Source organism: Pelobates fuscus, chromosome 3 (genome assembly GCF_036172605.1).
Source record: "Pelobates fuscus isolate aPelFus1 chromosome 3, aPelFus1.pri, whole genome shotgun sequence".
NCBI lineage: Eukaryota > Metazoa > Chordata > Amphibia > Anura > Pelobatidae > Pelobates > Pelobates fuscus.
This window is the reverse complement of record NC_086319.1, coordinates 374,551,666-374,565,611: the sequence shown is the minus strand read 5'-3', so window position 1 is coordinate 374,565,611 and position 13,946 is coordinate 374,551,666. Positions and strand designations below refer to the sequence as shown.

Below are 13,946 nucleotides of genomic sequence, written 5' to 3'. Positions count from 1 at the left end.
AGTATGAATTTTTGCCACTCTGCAACCCATTCTAATTGGGATGAAAGAGAAGCTCAGCATCAAAATGTGTCTTGGGGATCGCCTTTCGATAATTTCAGCCTCCACCTCCTCCTTTGGAATATACACCCATTTCATTTTATTTTAGAACAAACGTTCACTATATGCATGTATCCCAGAAGTCTATAAAAACCCATGGTGCAAGTTGCCTTGTTAGCGCAGTAGGTAGCGCGTCAGTCTCATAATCTGAAGGTCGTGAGTTCGATCCTCACACAGTGCATGTATATTTTGTAAGGAATAGAGAAATCCAGCATGTGTTCACACCAATATAACAGTTTCCTTGAGCAACAATCCCTTCAGGACAGGACCATATATTGGCAAAATTTCATGAAATCATATCTAGACAAGTTAGAGGATGGGACACTTTGTGTGAAGAATATTCCTTGTTACTCCAGTATGAATTTTTGCCACTCTGCAACCCATTCTAATTGGGATGAAAGAGAAGCTCAGCATCAAAATGTGTCTTGGGGATCGCCTTTCGATAATTTCAGCCTCCACCTCCTCCTTTGGAATATACACCCATTTCATTTTATTTTAGAACAAACGTTCACTATATGCATGTATCCCAGAAGACTATAAAAACCCATGGCGCAAGTTGCCTTGTTAGCGCAGTAGGTAGCGCGTCAGTCTCATAATCTGAAGGTCGTGAGTTCGATCCTCATACAGAGCATGTATATTTTGTAAGAAATAGAGAAATCCAGCATGTGTTCACACCAATCAAACAGTTTCATTGAGCAACAATCCCTTCAGGACAGGACCATACATTGGCAAAATTCCATGAAATCATATCTAGACAAGTTAGAGGATGGGACACTTTGTTTGAAGAATATTCCTTGTTTCGCAAGTATGAATTTTTGCCACTCTGCAACCCATTCTAATTGGGATGAAAGAGAAGCTCAGCATCAAAATGTGTCTTGGGGATCGCCTTTGGATAATTTCAACCTCCTGATTTCTAAGTCCCTGTGTCTATTCTGCTGTCTATTTTTTTTGTTTGTAACAAGTAGTATGACACTAATTAACTGCACTAGAATAGGTGCCCCAAATGTGTGAGAAGGCTAAAAAGCTATATGCAGGTATCCCAGAAGACTATAAAAACCCTTGGTGCAAGTTGCCTTGTTAGCGCAGTAGGTAGCGCGTCAGTCTCATAATCTGAAGGTCGTGAGTTCGATCCTCACACAGGGCATGTATATTTTGTAAGAAATAGAGAAATCCAGCATGTGTTCACACCAATCAAACAGTTTCATTGAGCAACAATCCCTTCAGGACAGGACCATACATTGGCAAAATTCCATGAAATCATATCTAGACAAGTTAGAGGATGGGACACTTTGTTTGAAGAATATTCCTTGTTTCGCAAGTATGAATTTTTGCCACTCTGCAACCCATTCTAATTGGGATGAAAGAGAAGCTCAGCATCAAAATGTGTCTTGGGGATCGCCTTTGGATAATTTCAACCTCCTGATTTCTAAGTCCCTGTGTCTATTCTGCTGTCTATTTTTTTTGTTTGTAACAAGTAGTATGACACTAATTAACTGCACTAGAATAGGTGCCCCAAATGTGTGAGAAGGCTATAAAGCTTGTTTGGAATATACACCCATTTCATTTTATTTTAGAACAAACGTTCACTATATTCATGTATCCCAGAAGACTATAAAAACCCATGGCGCAAGTTGCCTTGTTAGCGCAGTAGGTAGCGCGTCAGTCTCATAATCTGAAGGTCGTGAGTTCGATCCTCACACAGAGCATGTATATTATGTAAGGAATAGAGAAATCCAGCATGTGTTCACACCAATCAAACAGTTTCCTTGAGCAACAATCCCTTCAGGACAGGACCATACATTGGCAAAATTCCATGAAATCATATCTAGACAAGTTAGAGGATGGGACACTTTGTGTGAAGAATATTCCTTGTTACTCCAGTATGAATTTTTGCCACTCTGCAACCCATTCTAATTGGGATGAAAGAGAAGCTCAGCATCAAAATGGGTCTTGGGGATCGCCTTTCGATAATTTCAGCCTCCACCTCCTCCTTTGGAATATACACCCATTTCATTTTATTTTAGAACAAACGTTAACTATATGCATGTATCCCAGAAGACTATAAAAACCCATGGCGCAAGTTGCCTTGTTAGCGCAGTAGGTAGCGCGTCAGTCTCATAATCTGAAGGTCGTGAGTTCAATCCTCACACAGGGCATGTATATTTTGTAAGAAATAGAGAAATCCAGCATGTGTTCACACCAATCAAACAGTTTCCTTGAGCAACAATCCCTTCAGGACAGGACCATACATTGGCAAAATTCCATGAAATCATATCTAGACAAGTTAGAGGATGGGACACTTTATTTGAAGAATATTCCTTGTTTCGCAAGTATGAATTTTTGCCACTCTGCAACCCATTCTAATTGGGATGAAAGAGAAGCTCAGCATCAAAATGTGTCTTGGGGATCGCCTTTGGATAATTTCAGCCTCCTGATTTCTAAGTCCCTGTGTCTATTCTGCTGTCTATTTTTTTGTTTGTAACAAGTAGTATGACAGTAATTAACTGCACTAGAATAGGTGCCCCAAATGTGTGAGAAGGCTATAAAGCTTGTTTGGAATATACACCCATTTCATTTTATTTGAGAACAAACGTTCACTATATTCATGTATCCCAGAAGACTATAAAAACCCATGGCGTAAGTTGCCTTGTTAGCGCAGTAGGTAGCGCGTCAGTCTCATAATCTGAAGGTCGTGAGTTCGATCCTCACACAAGGCATGTATATTATGTAAGGAATAGAGAAATCCAGCATGTGTTCACACCAATCAAACAGTTTCCTTGAGCAACCAATCCCTTCAGGACAGGACCATATATTGGCAAAATTTCATGAAATCATATGTAGACAAGTTAGAGGATGGGACACTTTGTGTGAAGAATACTCCTTGTTACTCCAGTATGAATTTTTGCCACTCTGCAACCCATTCTAATTGGGATGAAAGAGAAGCTCAGCATCAAAATGTGTCTTGGGGATCGCCTTTCGATAATTTCAGCCTCCACCTCCTCCTTTGGAATATACACCCATTTCATTTTATTTTAGAACAAACGTTCACTATATGCATGTATCCCAGAAGACTATTAAAACCCATGGCGCAAGTTGCCTTGTTAGCGCAGTAGGTAGCGCGTCAGTCTCATAATCTGAAGGTCGTGAGTTCGATCCTCACACAGGGCATGTATATTTTGTAAGAAATAGAGAAATCCAGCATGTGTTCACACCAATCAAACAGTTTCCTTGAGCAACAATCCCTTCAGGACAGGACCATACATTGGCAAAATTCCATGAAATCATATCTAGACAAGTTAGAGGATGGGACACTTTGTTTGAAGAATATTCCTTGTTTCGCAAGTATGAATTTTTGCCACTCTGCAACCCATTCTAATTGGGATGAAAGAGAAGCTCAGCATCAAAATGTGTCTTGGGGATCGCCTTTGGATAATTTCAGCCTCCTGATTTCTAAGTCCCTGTGTCTATTCTGCTGTCTATTGTTTTTGTTTGTAACAAGTAGTATGACACTAATTAACTGCACTAGAATAGGTGCCCCAAATGTGTGAGAAGGCTATAAAGCTTGTTTGGAATATACACCCATTTCATTTTATTTTAGAACAAACGTTCACTATATTCATGTATCCCAGAAGACTATAAAAACCCATGGCGTAAGTTGCCTTGTTAGCGCAGTAGGTAGCGCGTCAGTCTCATAATCTGAAGGTCGTCAGTTCGATCCTCACACAGGGCATGTATATTTTGTAAGAAATAGAGAAATCCAGCATGTGTTCACACCAATCAAACAGTTTCCTTGAGCAACAATCCCTTCAGGACAGGACCATATATTGGCAAAATTCCATGAAATCATATCTAGACAAGTTAGAGGATGGGGCACTTTGTTTGAAGAATATTCTTTGTTTCGCAAGTATGAATTTTTGCCACTCTGCAACCCATTCTAATTGGGATGAAAGAGAAGCTCAGCATCAAAATGTGTCTTGGGGATCGCCTTTGGATAATTTCAGCCTCCTGATTTCTAAGTCCCTGTGTCTATTCTGCTGTCTATTTTTTTTGTTTGTAACAAGTAGTATGACACTAATTAACTGCACTAGAATAGGTGCCCCAAATGTGTGAGAAGGCTATAAAGCTTGTTTGGAATATACACCCATTTCATTTTATTTTAGAACAAACGTTCACTATATTCATGTATCCCAGAAGACTATAAAAACCCATGGCGTAAGTTGCCTTGTTAGCGCAGTAGGTAGCGCGTCAGTCTCATAATCTGAAGGTCGTGAGTTCGATCCTCACACAGGGCATGTAAATTTTGTAAGGAATAGAGAAATCCAGCATGTGTTCACACCAATCAAACAGTTTCATTGCGCAACAATCCCTTCAGGACAGGACCATATATTGGCAAAATTTCATGAAATCATATCTAGACAAGTTAGAGGATGGGACACTTTGTGTGAAGAATATTCCTTGTTACTCCAGTATGAATTTTTGCCACTCTGCAACCCATTCTAATTGGGATGAAGGAGAAGCTCAGCATCAAAATGTGTCTTGGGGATCGCCTTTCGATAATTTCAGCCTCCACCTCCTCCTTTGGAATATACACCCATTTCATTTTATTTTAGAACAAACGTTCACTATATGCATGTATCCCAGAAGACTATAAAAACCCATGGCGCAAGTTGCCTTGTTAGCGCAGTAGGTAGCGCGTCAGTCTCATAATCTGAAGGTCGTGAGTTCGATCCTCACACAGTGCATGTATATTTTGTAAGAAATAGAGAAATCCAGCATGTGTTCACACCAATCAAACAGTTTCCTTGAGCAATAATCCCTTCAGGACAGGACCATACATTGGCAAAATTCCATGAAATCATATCTAGACAAGTTAGAGGATGGGACACTTTGTTTGAAGAATATTCCTTGTTACTCCAGTATGAATTTTTGCCACTCTGCAACCCATTCTAATTGGGATGAAAGAGAAGCTCAGCATCAAAATGTGTCTTGGGGATCGCCTTTGGATAATTTCAGCCTCCTGATTTCTAAGTCCCTGTGTCTATTCTGCTGTCTATTTTTTTTGTTTGTAACAAGTAGTATGACACTAATTAACTGCACTAGAATAGGTGCCCCAAATGTGTGAGAAGGCTATAAAGCTTGTTTGGAATATACACCCATTTCATTTTATTTTAGAACAAACGTTCACTATATTCATGTATCCCAGAAGACTCTAAAAACCCATGGCGTAAGTTGCCTTGTTAGCGCAGTAGGTAGCGCGTCAGTCTCATAATCTGAAGGTCGTCAGTTCGATCCGCACACAGGGCATATATATTTTGTAAGGAATAGAGAAATCCAGCATGTGTTCACACCAATCAAACAGTTTCCTTGAGCAACAATCCCTTCAGGACAGGACCATATATTGGCAAAATTTCATGAAATCATATCTAGACAAGTTAGAGGATGGGACACTTTGTGTGAAGAATATTCCTTGTTACTCCAGTATGATTTTTTGCCACTCTGCAACCCATTCTAATTGGGATGAAAGAGAAGCTCAGCATCAAAATGTGTCTTGGGGATCGCCTTTCGATAATTTCAGCCTCCACCTCCTCCTTTGGAATATACACCCATTTCATTTTATTTTAGAACAAACGTTCACTATATGCATGTATCCCAGAAGACTATAAAAACCCATGGCGCAAGTTGCCTTGTTAGCGCAGTAGGTAGCGCGTCAGTCTCATAATCTGAAGGTCGTGAGTTCGATCCTCACACAAGGCATGTATATTTTGTAAGAAATAGAGAAATCCAGCATGTGTTCACACCAATCAAACAGTTTCCTTGAGCAACAATCCCTTCAGGACAGGACCATACATTGGCAAAATTCCATGAAATCATATCTAGACAAGTTAGAGGATGGGACACTTTGTTTGAAGAATATTCCTTGTTTCGCAAGTATGAATTTTTGCCACTCTGCAACCCATTCTAATTGGGATGAAAGAGAAGCTCAGCATCAAAATGTGTCTTGGGGATCGCCTTTGGATAATTTCAGCCTCCTGATTTCTAAGTCCCTGTGTCTATTCTGCTGTCTATTGTTTTTGTTTGTAACAAGTAGTATGACAGTAATTAACTGCACTAGAATAGGTGCCCCAAATGTTTGAGAAGGCTATAAAGCTTGTTTGGAATATACACCCATTTCATTTTATTTTAGAACAAACGTTCACTATATTCATGTATCCCAGAAGACTATAAAAACCCATGGCGTAAGTTGCCTTGTTAGCGCAGTAGGTAGCGCGTCAGTCTCATAATCTGAAGGTCGTCAGTTCGATCCTCACACAGGGCATATATATTTTGTAAGGAATAGAGAAATCCAGCATGTGTTCACACCAATCAAACAGTTTCCTTGAGCAACAATCCCTTCAGGACAGGACCATATATTGGCAAAATTTCATGAAATCATATCTAGACAAGTTAGAGGATGGGACACTTTGTGTGAAGAATATTCATTGTTACTCCAGTATGAATTTTTGCCACTCTGCAACCCATTCTAATTGGGATGAAAGAGAAGCTCAGCATCAAAATGTGTCTTGGGGATCGCCTTTCGATAATTTCAGCCTCCACCTCCTCCTTTGGAATATACACTCATTTCATTTTATTTTAGAACAAACGTTCACTATATGCATGTATCCCAGAAGACTATAAAAACCCATGGCGCAAGTTGCCTTGTTAGCGCAGTAGGTAGCGCGTCAGTCTCATAATCTGAAGGTCGTGAGTTCGATCCTCACACAGGGCATGTATATTTTGTAAGAAATAGAGAAATCCAGCATGTGTTCACACCAATCAAACAGTTTCCTTGAGCAACAATCCCTTCAGGACAGGACCATACATTGGCAAAATTCCATGAAATCATATCTAGACAAGTTAGAGGATGGGACACTTTGTTTGAAGAATATTCCTTGTTTCGCAAGTATGAATTTTTGCCACTCTGCAACCCATTCTAATTGGGATGAAAGAGAAGCTCAGCATCAAAATGTGTCTTGGGGATCGCCTTTGGATAATTTCAGCCTCCTGATTTCTAAGTCCCTGTGTCTATTCTGCTGTCTATTTTTTTTGTTTGTAACAAGTAGTATGACACTAATTAACTGCATTAGAATAGGTGCCCCAAATGTGTGAGAAGGCTATAAAGCTTGTTTGGAATATACACCCATTTCATTTTATTTTAGAACAAACGTTCACTATATTCATGTATCCCAGAAGACTATAAAAACCCATGGCGCAAGTTGCCTTGTTAGCGCAGTAGGTAGCGCGTCAGTCTCATAATCTGAAGGTCGTGAGTTCGATCCTCACACAGGGCATGTATATTTTGTAAGAAATAGAGAAATCCAGCATGTGTTCACACCAATCAAACAGTTTCCTTGCGCAACAATCCCTTCAGGACAGGACCATATATTGGCAAAATTTCATGAAATCATATCTAGACAAGTTAGAGGATGGGACACTTTGTGTGAAGAATATTCCTTGTTACTCCAGTATGAATTTTTGCCACTCTGCAACCCATTCTAATTGGGATGAAAGAGAAGCTCAGCATCAAAATGTGTCTTGGGGATCGCCTTTCGATAATTTCAGCCTCTACCTCCTCCTTTGAAATATACACCCATTTCATTTTATTTTAGAACAAACGTTCACTATATGCATGTATCCCTGAAGACTATAAAAACCTTTGGCGTAAGTTGCCTTGTTAGCGCAGTAGGTAGCGCGTCAGTCTCATAATCTGAAGGTCGTGAGTTCGATCCTCACAAAGGGCATGTATATTTTGTAAGAAATAGAGAAATCCAGCATGTGTTCACACCAATCAAACAGTTTCCTTGAGCAACAATCCCTTCAGGACAGGACCATGCATTGGCAAAATTCCATAAAATCATATCTAGACAAGTTAGAGGATGGGACACTTTGTGTGAAGAATATTCCTTGTTTCGCAAGTATGAATTTTTGCCACTCTGCAACCCATTCTAATTGGGATGAAAGAGAAGCTCAGCATCAAAATGTGTCTTGGGGATCGCCTTTGGATAATTTCAGCCTCCTGATTTCTAAGTCCCTGTGTCTATTCTGCTGTCTATTTTTTTTGTTTGTAACAAGTAGTATGACACTAATTAACTGCACTAGAATAGGTGCCCCAAATGTGTGAGAAGGCTATAAAGCTTGTTTGGAATATACACCCATTTCATTTTATTTTAGAACAAACGTTCACTATATGCATGTATCCCAGAAGACTATAAAAACCCATGGCGCAAGTTGCCTTGTTAGCGCAGTAGGTAGCGCGTCAGTCTCATAATCTGAAGGTCGTGAGTTCAATCCTCACACAGGGCATGTATATTTTGTAAGAAATAGAGAAATCCAGCATGTGTTCACACCAATCAAACAGTTTCCTTGAGCAATAATCCCTTCAGGACAGGACCATACATTGGCAAAATTCCATGAAATCATATCTAGACAAGTTAGAGGATGGGACACTTTGTTTGAAGAATATTCCTTGTTTCGCAAGTATGAATTTTTGCCACTCTGCAACCCATTCTAATTGGGATGAAAGAGAAGCTCAGCATCAAAATGTGTCTTGGGGATCGCCTTTGGATAATTTCAGCCTCCTGATTTCTAAGTCCCTGTGTCTATTCTGCTGTCTATTGTTTTTTTTTATAACAAGTAGTATGACAGTAATTAACTGCACTAGAATAGGTGCCCCAAATGTGTGAGAAGGCTATAAAGCTTGTTTGGAATATACACCCATTTCATTTTATTTTAGAACAAACGTTCACTATATTCATGTATCCCAGAAGACTATAAAAACCCATGGCGTAAGTTGCCTTGTTAGCGCAGTAGGTAGCGCGTCAGTCTCATAATCTGAAGGTCGTCAGTTCGATCCTCACACAGGGCATATATATTTTGTAAGGAATAGAGAAATCCAGCATGTGTTCACACCAATCAAACAGTTTCCTTGAGCAACAATCCCTTCAGGACAGGACCATATATTGGCAAAATTTCATGAAATCATATCTAGACAAGTTAGAGGATGGGACACTTTGTGTGAAGAATATTCCTTGTTACTCCAGTATGAATTTTTGCCACTCTGCAACCCATTCTAATTGGGATGAAAGAGAAGCTCAGCATCAAAATGTGTCTTGGGGATCGCCTTTCGATAATTTCAGCCTCCACCTCCTCCTTTGGAATATACACCCATTTCATTTTATTTTAGAACAAACGTTCACTATATGCATGTATCCCAGAAGACTATAAAAACCCATGGCGCAAGTTGCCTTGTTAGCGCAGTAGGTAGCGCGTCAGTCTCATAATCTGAAGGTCGTGAGTTCGATCCTCACACAGGGCATGTATATTTTGTAAGAAATAGAGAAATCCAGCATGTGTTCACACCAATCAAACAGTTTCCTTGAGCAACAATCCCTTCAGGACAGGACCATACATTGGCAAAATTCCATGAAATCATATCTAGACAAGTTAGAGGATGGGACACTTTGTTTGAAGAATATTCCTTGTTTCGCAAGTATGAATTTTTGCCACTCTGCAACCCATTCTAATTGGGATGAAAGAGAAGCTCAGCATCAAAATGTGTCTTGGGGATCGCCTTTGGATAATTTCAGCCTCCTGATTTCTAAGTCCCTGTGTCTATTCTGCTGTCTATTTTTTTTGTTTGTAACAAGTAGTATGACACTAATTAACTGCACTAGAATAGGTGCCCCAAATGTGTGAGAAGGCTATAAAGCTTGTTTGGAATATACACCCATTTCATTTTATTTTAGAACAAACGTTCACTATATTCATGTATCCCAGAAGACTATAAAAACCCATGGCGCAAGTTGCCTTGTTAGCGCAGTAGGTAGCGCGTCAGTCTCATAATCTGAAGGTCGTCAGTTCAATCCTCACACAGGGAATGTATATTTTGTAAGAAATAGAGAAATCCAGCATGTGTTCACACCAATAAAACAGTTTCCTTGAGCAACAATCCCTTCAGGACAGGACCATACATTGGCAAAATTCCATAAAATCATATCTAGACAAGTTAGAGGATGGGACACTTTGTGTGAAGAATATTCCTTGTTTCGCAAGTATGAATTTTTGCCACTCTGCAACCCATTCTAATTGGGATGAAAGAGAAGCTCAGCATCAAAATGTGTCTTGGGGATCGCCTTTGGATAATTTCAGCCTCCTGATTTCTAAGTCCCTGTGTCTATTCTGCTGTCTATTTTTTTTGTTTGTAACAAGAAGTATGACACTAATTAACTGCACTAGAATAGGTGCCCCAAATGTGTGAGAAGGCTATAAAGCTTGTTTGGAATATACACCCATTTCATTTTATTTTAGAACAAACGTTCACTATATTCATGTATCCCAGAAGACTATAAAAACCCATGGCGCAAGTTGCCTTGTTAGCGCAGTAGGTAGAGCGTCAGTCTCATAATCTGAAGGTCGTCAGTTCGATCCTCACACAGGGCATATATATTTTGTAAGGAATAGAGAAATCCAGCATGTGTTCACACCAATCAAACAGTTTCCTTGAGCAACAATCCCTTCAGGACAGGACCATATATTGGCAAAACTTCATGAAATCATATCTAGACAAGTTAGAGGATGGGACACTTTGTGTGAAGAATATTCCTTGTTACTCCAGTATGAATTTTTGCCACTCTGCAACCCATTCTAATTGGGATGAAAGAGAAGCTCAGCATCAAAATGTGTCTTGGGGATCGCCTTTCGATAATTTCAGCCTCTACCTCCTCCTTTGAAATATACACCCATTTCATTTTATTTTAGAACAAACGTTCACTATATGCATGTATCCCTGAAGACTATAAAAACCTTTGGCGTAAGTTGCCTTGTTAGCGCAGTAGGTAGCGCGTCAGTCTCATAATCTGAAGGTCGTGAGTTCGATCCTCACAAAGGGCATGTATATTTTGTAAGAAATAGAGAAATCCAGCATGTGTTCACACCAATCAAACAGTTTCCTTGAGCAACAATCCCTTCAGGACAGGACCATATATTGGCAACATTTCATGAAATCATATCTAGACAAGTTAGAGGATGGGACACTTTGTGTGAAGAATATTCCTTGTTTCGCAAGTATGAATTTTTGCCACTCTGCAACCCATTCTAATTGGGATGAAAGAGAAGCTCAGCATCAAAATGTGTCTATGCAGGTATCCCAGAAGACTATAATAACCCATGGCGCAAGTTGCCTTGTTAGCGCAGTAGGTAGCGCGTCAGTCTCATAATCTGAAGGTCGTCAGTTCGATCCTCACACAGGGCATGTATATTTTGTAAGAAATAGAGAAATCCAGCATGTGTTCACACCAATCAAACAGTTTCCTTGAGCAACAATCCCTTCAGGACAGGACCATATATTGGCAAAATTTCATGAAATCATATCTAGACAAGTTAGAGGATGGGACACTTTGTGTGAAGAATATTCATTGTTACTCCAGTATGAATTTTTGCCACTCTGCAACCCATTCTAATTGGGATGAAAGAGAAGCTCAGCATCAAAATGTGTCTTGGGGATCGCCTTTCGATAATTTCAGCCTCCACCTCCTCCTTTGGAATATACACCCATTTCATTTTATTTTAGAACAAACGTTCACTATATGCATGTATCCCAGAAGACTATAAAAACCCATGGCGCAAGTTGCCTTGTTAGCGCAGTAGGTAGAGCGTCAGTCTCATAATCTGAAGGTCGTGAGTTCGATCCTCACACAGGGCATGTATATTTTGTAAGAAATAGAGAAATCCAGCATGTGTTCACACCAATCAAACAGTTTCCTTGAGCAACAATCCCTTCAGGACAGGACCATACATTGGCAAAATTCCATGAAATCATATCTAGACAAGTTAGAGGATGGGACACTTTGTTTGAAGAATATTCCTTGTTTCGCAAGTATGAATTTTTGCCACTCTGCAACCCATTCTAATTGGGATGAAAGAGAAGCTCAGCATCAAAATGTGTCTTGGGGATCGCCTTTGGATAATTTCAGCCTCCTGATTTCTAAGTCCCTGTGTCTATTCTGCTGTCTATTTTTTTTGTTTGTAACAAGTAGTATGACACTAATTAACTGCACTAGAATAGGTGCCCCAAATGTGTGAGAAGGCTATAAAGCTTGTTTGGAATATACACCCATTTCATTTTATTTTAGAACAAACGTTCACTATATTCATGTATCCCAGAAGACTCTAAAAACCCATGGTGTAAGTTGCCTTGTTAGCGCAGTAGGTAGCGCGTCAGTCTCATAATCTGAAGGTCGTCAGTTCGATCCGCACACAGGGCATATATATTTTGTAAGGAATAGAGAAATCCAGCATGTGTTCACACCAATCAAACAGTTTCCTTGAGCAACAATCCCTTCAGGACAGGACCATATATTGGCAAAACTTCATGAAATCATATCTAGACAAGTTAGAGGATGGGACACTTTGTGTGAAGAATATTCCTTGTTACTCCAGTATGAATTTTTGCCACTCTGCAACCCATTCTAATTGGGATGAAAGAGAAGCTCAGCATCAAAATGTGTCTTGGGGATCGCCTTTCGATAATTTCAGCCTCCACCTCCTCCTTTGGAATATACACCCATTTCATTTTATTTTAGAACAAACCTTCACTATATGCATGTATCCCAGAAGACTATAAAAACCCATGGCGCAAGTTGCCTTGTTAGCGCAGTAGGTAGCGCGTCAGTCTCATTATCTGAAGGTCGTGAGTTCGATCCTCACACAAGGCATGTATATTTTGTAAGAAATAGAGAAATCCAGCATGTGTTCACACCAATCAAACAGTTTCCTTGAGCAACAATCCCTTCAGGACAGGACCATACATTGGCAAAATTCCATGAAATCATATCTAGACAAGTTAGAGGATGGGACACTTTGTTTGAAGAATATTCCTTGTTTCGCAAGTATGAATTTTTGCCACTCTGCAAACCATTCTAATTGGGATGAAAGAGAAGCTCAGCATCAAAATGTGTCTTGGGGATCGCCTTTGGATAATTTCAGCCTCCTGATTTCTAAGTCCCTGTGTCTATTCTGCTGTCTATTTTTTTTGTTTGTAACAAGTAGTATGACACTAATTAACTGCACTAGAATAGGTGCCCCAAATGTGTGAGAAGGCTATAAAGCTTGTTTGGAATATACACCCATTTCATTTTATTTTAGAACAAACGTTCACTATATTCATGTATCCCAGAAGACTATAAAAACCCATGGCGTAAATTGCCTTGTTAGCGCAGTAGGTAGCGCGTCAGTCTCATAATCTGAAGGTCGTGAGTTCGATCCTCACACAGGGCATGTATATTTTGTATGGAATAGAGAAATCCAGCATGTGTTCACACCAATCAATCAGTTTCCTTGCGCAACAATCCCTTCAGGACAGGACCATATATTGGCAAAATTTCATGAAATCATATCTAGACAAGTTAGAGGATGGGACACTTTGTGTGAAGAATATTCCTTGTTACTCCAGTATGAATTTTTGCCACTCTGCAACCCATTCTAATTGGGATGAAAGAGAAGCTCAGCATCAAAATGTGTCTTGGGGATCGCCTTTCGATAATTTCAGCCTCCACCTCCTCCTTTGGAATATACACCCATTTCATTTTATTTTAGAACAAACGTTCACTATATGCATGTATCCCTGAAGACTATAAAAATATATGGCGCAAGTTGCCTTGTTAGCGCAGTAGGTAGCGCGTCAGTCTCATAATCTGAAGGTCGTGAGTTCGATCCTCACACAGGGCATGTATATTTTGTAAGAAATAGAGAAATCCAGCATGTGTTCACACCAATCAAACAGTTTCCTTGAGCAACAATCCCTTCAGGACAGGACC

The 13,946-nt window shown here is 39.8% G+C and overlaps 10 non-coding genes across 10 annotated transcripts; all 10 read left to right on the top strand.

Moving 5' to 3' along the window:
• The first annotated feature begins 1,167 nt into the window (after window positions 1–1,167).
• TRNAM-CAU (transfer RNA methionine (anticodon CAU)) lies at window positions 1,168–1,240 on the top strand. The gene has a single exon. It is a non-coding gene; the product is annotated as a tRNA-Met (tRNA).
• Window positions 1,241–2,740: 1,500 nt separating this feature from the next.
• On the top strand, window positions 2,741–2,813 carry TRNAM-CAU (transfer RNA methionine (anticodon CAU)). The gene has a single exon. It is a non-coding gene; the product is annotated as a tRNA-Met (tRNA).
• Window positions 2,814–3,191: 378 nt separating this feature from the next.
• TRNAM-CAU (transfer RNA methionine (anticodon CAU)) lies at window positions 3,192–3,264 on the top strand. Its single transcript has one exon. It is a non-coding gene; the product is annotated as a tRNA-Met (tRNA).
• Window positions 3,265–4,315: 1,051 nt separating this feature from the next.
• On the top strand, window positions 4,316–4,388 carry TRNAM-CAU (transfer RNA methionine (anticodon CAU)). Its single transcript has one exon. It is a non-coding gene; the product is annotated as a tRNA-Met (tRNA).
• A 1,389-nt stretch (window positions 4,389–5,777) lies between these two features.
• On the top strand, window positions 5,778–5,850 carry TRNAM-CAU (transfer RNA methionine (anticodon CAU)). The gene has a single exon. It is a non-coding gene; the product is annotated as a tRNA-Met (tRNA).
• Window positions 5,851–6,789: 939 nt separating this feature from the next.
• TRNAM-CAU (transfer RNA methionine (anticodon CAU)) lies at window positions 6,790–6,862 on the top strand. The gene has a single exon. It is a non-coding gene; the product is annotated as a tRNA-Met (tRNA).
• A 489-nt stretch (window positions 6,863–7,351) lies between these two features.
• Window positions 7,352–7,424, top strand: TRNAM-CAU (transfer RNA methionine (anticodon CAU)). Its single transcript has one exon. It is a non-coding gene; the product is annotated as a tRNA-Met (tRNA).
• Window positions 7,425–9,375: 1,951 nt separating this feature from the next.
• TRNAM-CAU (transfer RNA methionine (anticodon CAU)) lies at window positions 9,376–9,448 on the top strand. Its single transcript has one exon. It is a non-coding gene; the product is annotated as a tRNA-Met (tRNA).
• A 3,886-nt stretch (window positions 9,449–13,334) lies between these two features.
• On the top strand, window positions 13,335–13,407 carry TRNAM-CAU (transfer RNA methionine (anticodon CAU)). Its single transcript has one exon. It is a non-coding gene; the product is annotated as a tRNA-Met (tRNA).
• Window positions 13,408–13,784: 377 nt separating this feature from the next.
• On the top strand, window positions 13,785–13,857 carry TRNAM-CAU (transfer RNA methionine (anticodon CAU)). The gene has a single exon. It is a non-coding gene; the product is annotated as a tRNA-Met (tRNA).
• The last annotated feature ends 89 nt before the right edge of the window (window positions 13,858–13,946 follow it).